This window comes from Bos taurus, chromosome 11, assembly GCF_002263795.3.
Source record: "Bos taurus isolate L1 Dominette 01449 registration number 42190680 breed Hereford chromosome 11, ARS-UCD2.0, whole genome shotgun sequence".
Taxonomy (NCBI): domain Eukaryota; kingdom Metazoa; phylum Chordata; class Mammalia; order Artiodactyla; family Bovidae; genus Bos; species Bos taurus.
In genome coordinates this window covers 83369006-83373162 of record NC_037338.1, presented here as the reverse complement: position 1 = coordinate 83373162, position 4157 = coordinate 83369006, and the positions used below count along the sequence as shown (strand labels likewise).

General features: G+C 41.2%; 1 long non-coding RNA gene across 1 annotated transcript; it reads left to right on the top strand.

The window, feature by feature from the left end:
• The first annotated feature begins 767 nt into the window (after positions 1–767).
• On the top strand, positions 768–2116 carry LOC101904211 (uncharacterized). Its single transcript, XR_236465.3, has 2 exons — positions 768–1442; positions 1969–2116. It is a non-coding gene; the product is annotated as an uncharacterized lncRNA (long non-coding RNA).
• The last annotated feature ends 2041 nt before the right edge of the window (positions 2117–4157 follow it).

Sequence of the window (4157 nt, the reverse complement as noted above, 5' to 3'; positions counted from 1 at the left end):
TTGTCTGAATGGACTGAATCTAATCACATGAGCCCTTAAAAGCTTTCTCAACTGGTAGCAAAAGGAGGAGTCAGAGGGATCTGAAGCACAAGAAGGGCTCACTACTCCACTGTTGGCTTTGAAAGTGCAGTGGACAAAATGCCAAGGCATCCAGGTGGCTTCTAGAAGCTAAAAATGACCCCTAGCTAAGAGTCAGTCAGGAATGAGGACTTCAGTCCTACATCCTCAAAGAACTAAATTTTGTCAACAATGTGGATGAACCTAAAGCAGATTATCTCCCAGGCTAGCCAACATCTTGATTCCCAGGTTTGTGAGACGCTAAGCAGAGTATCCTTCTAAGCCTACCTAGAATTTTCACCAACATAACTGAGATAAAACTGGATAGTTTTGAGCTGTTAAAGTTGTGGCAATTTGTGAGCATTTGGCTGCAGAAGAAAACTAATACACTTCCACTGACATAAAGTCACTCTCTCCAGTGACAGCTTCTTCTATCTTTGGAGAACCCTGGTTGATAGAAAGTTCTTTTTTCAATTCAACAAATTATTTCTTCCTATAACACCCATTGATCCTGCTCCTAACACCTGACTCACCTAGAACAAATGCAATTTTTCTTCCATGTGACAGCCCTTCAAAATTAAAAATGTTTCTCGTGTCACATATTTAGCCCCTTAAAACTTTCTTTATATAGTGTGGCTATGAATGCTTTTGCCATTCTATTTACATTCTGTGAGTATGACATCATTTATGCATGTGACTAATAAAGGGAGGCAATAATGAAGGATCCTATATCAATACACCCCTTGCTGGTGCTACACCATCTCAGAATGCCTTAGGCTAGCCCCACCAATTATCTCCAGCTTAAAGCCTAAGTCTAAGGTACATGGATAATTGGTATTATCAGATGAATCAACTTTTAACTTCCAGAGAGAGACTGCCTGGATATCTCTGGGTCAGCCACTGTGTCATCATAACTGAAAGAAACAAAAATGGTCCAGGAGAGTCTAATTTTTCAATTCCAGGTTTCTACTTGGCAGCCACCTAAATGTATGACTGATCTATGAAGTTTATGAAGAAACATCCCTTCTGACAATGACGGAGTAACTGACACTGGACTAGCCCTCCTACTGTAAACAACTATAAAGCTGGGGAAAATACAATAAGTGACCCTTTTTAGACATGAAACAACAGATAGCACTCGACTGTGATCCTTGAGAGAAGGAAATAAAGGGGTTGTGCAGTGAGGGCCCCAGCATCAAGGGAGCAGATTTGGAGCTAAGAAGCAATAACTGATGACCAAAGCACAGACTGAGCCTCCTGATTGCCTTGGTTTTCTGCCTGGAAACACTTCTCAAATTGTGGCGCAGGAAGACAGAATACAGTCTGGCTGAGCTGAGGAGGCAGAAATCAAATCTGGGGATGAATGAGCTGACCAGAATTTGCAGGTGAGGGTAACATAGCGGAGGGAGTTGCATAGAGAAAAAGTACTTTAAACCTGTGTTTGGGGCTCCCTTAAGTTTTGGGGCTTCCCTGGTGGCTCAGAAAGTAAACAATCTGTCTGCAATGCAGGAGACCCAGGTTCAATCCCTGGGTTGGGAAGGTCCCTTGGAGAAGGAAATGGCAACCCACTCCGGTATTCTTGCCTGGAAAATTCCCTGGACAGAGGAATCCATTGGGATACAGTGCATGGGGTCACAAAGAGGTGGACGTGACTGAACAACTAACTTTAAGTCTTTGGCTGAATATTAAATTGTACATGTATAACAGTAGCATTCCTCAAGAATAGTTCTGAGAGACATCAGAGCCCATGTTGATCAGAGTGGATAAAGCTTGTTGAAAATTCCAGGCATTCAATTGAGATTTCAGAAAGTCCATACTTCAGAAATAGTATTATTCTACCTCTAGTATCTGAAATGTTTTATAAATCCCTAAATTTTACATTTAACATTATCTGACTGTCTGATTTTTCAGTTCCAGGTTTCTACTTGGCAGCCACCTAAATGTATGTGTGATCTATGAAATTTATGAAGAAATATCCCTTCTGACAATGATGGAGTAACTGACACAGGACTAGCCCTCCTAATGTAAACAACTATAAAACTAATAGTTTTACATTTTACATTATCTAATTTTACATTTTACATTATCTCATTTAACAAGCAGAAGGATCCAGTGGAACTATCACAAGGCTTGGCATTCAAATTCTAGCCATGAAATTTAGGGCAGGTTACCATAATATTGATACATAATATACATTTTTCTGACCTGAAAAGCATCCCACTTTCCCACCCTTTTCTCCAGGGTTTGCTTTTTGTCCACACCATAAAATGAAAAGTGAAAGTGAAGTCACTCAGTCATGTCCGACCCTTTATGACCCCATGGACTGTAACCCACCAGGCTCCTCTGTCCATGGGATTCTCCAGGCAAGAACACTGGAGTGGGTTGCCATTTCCTTCTCCAGGGGATCTTTTCAACCCAGGGATCGAACCTGGGTCTCCTCCATTGCAGGCGGACTCTTTACCATCTGAGCCACCAGGGAATCATAAACACCATAAACAAGGGTTCAAATTAAAGCAACTTTCTTCTTAGAAATCCCATATTCCATGCCAACAATCCTTGGTCTAGAGAAACAGTGACACCTGATACAAGCTGGGACAATTAGTGTCCTTCCCTTTGATTTTTTAAATAAAATAAGAAAATAGAGTAAGGTTTCCCTCAGTCAGAGATTCTTCTATGTCTAATTAAGTGACGGTCTTCTCTCAGGGTTTCTGATTGGCTTTGCTCCAATTCTTCAATAGACAGTTTTTAAGCTGACCTACTTCTAGTTATCAAAATCATGAAGCTGTAAAATGTGAAGAGATCTTGATGTAAATGTTTTTATTTTCCCTCTTTTTGCAGGTGGGAATAGTAAAACATTCAAAGAAGAAGTGGTCCTCTTCTGTCATCTCTTGTCATTCTTCTGCCAGACACTTTACATTTCATGCATTATTTCCCCAAATGCCCATATCCTGTCATGCCTCCATGCCTTTTCCTTAGGCTAATCCCTCCACCTAGAACATCTTTTCTTCTCTCTTCCTTTCATCAAAATTCTATCTGTTCCTTTATTGCTCGGTTGCGAGACGTTCCCTGGTCCTTCCAAAGCTCTGCTTCATCTCTCTACTCTCAAGTCTTATAAATCTCTTGGAGACCACGCATCATCACACAGCTTCTATTCAAGCTCATTCTGTTGATGTCTACCTTCTCGCTTGGAGTGTGGGCTTTGGGGAGGGGGAGAGGAGAGCATGAATTGGGTCTTTATTCATCTCTGAAACTCTCACTGATCCTGCCCAGTGAAACTTCACACATATAATGATTAATCGATATTTACTGAATTCAATCAAATTTTTCATTAGCAGAGACTAACTCATCTGAAAGAATTTTATCTACTTACATAATAAAACTATCAAGAAATGTTCAAAGAACTGGGATTTCTTTTCTGGGTAGAGAGGAAAAAATCAATGCAGTGCTGGCTTTGAGTGTTACTGGTACATGGTAAGTAGACAACTGTTGCTGTTGTTTAGCCACTAAGTCATATCCGACTCTCTACCACTCCATGGACTAAAGCCCGCAGCTCCTCTGTCCATGGGATTTCCCAGGAAAGAATACTGGAGTGTATTACCATTACCTTCTCCAGGGATCTTCCTCACCCAGGGATTGAACATGTGTCTCCTGCATTGGCAGGTGGATTCTCTACCACTGAGCCACCTAGGAAGCCCAAGTAGACAATTAACACTTGTTAAATTGAATGGCATGACCAGATCACAGCTAGGAATCAGAAGAATCAAGTCTCCGGACATCCTCTCTTTCTACAAGATATATTCTTCCCCATTTACACTTATACCTTTGTATTCCAGTAAACAACAGTCTTTGCAACTTCACATTTTGGTGACACTCCCTCCAGCCCCTGTCTTTCCTTCCCCAGACTCCAGTCCCAGCATAGCATCTGGTATCTCAATGAGAAGACTCCTCTTTAGTCTCACCTTCCACACAATCCCTTGGGGTACCAGGTAGGAGATTCAGATTGCAGAAATTGAATTTGAAATACTTGGAGGTACATGGACAGCTATTTTCTGCCAAAGTCCATTAGTCATAGCCAACGTTGGGGAGAAAGTTTTCATTTT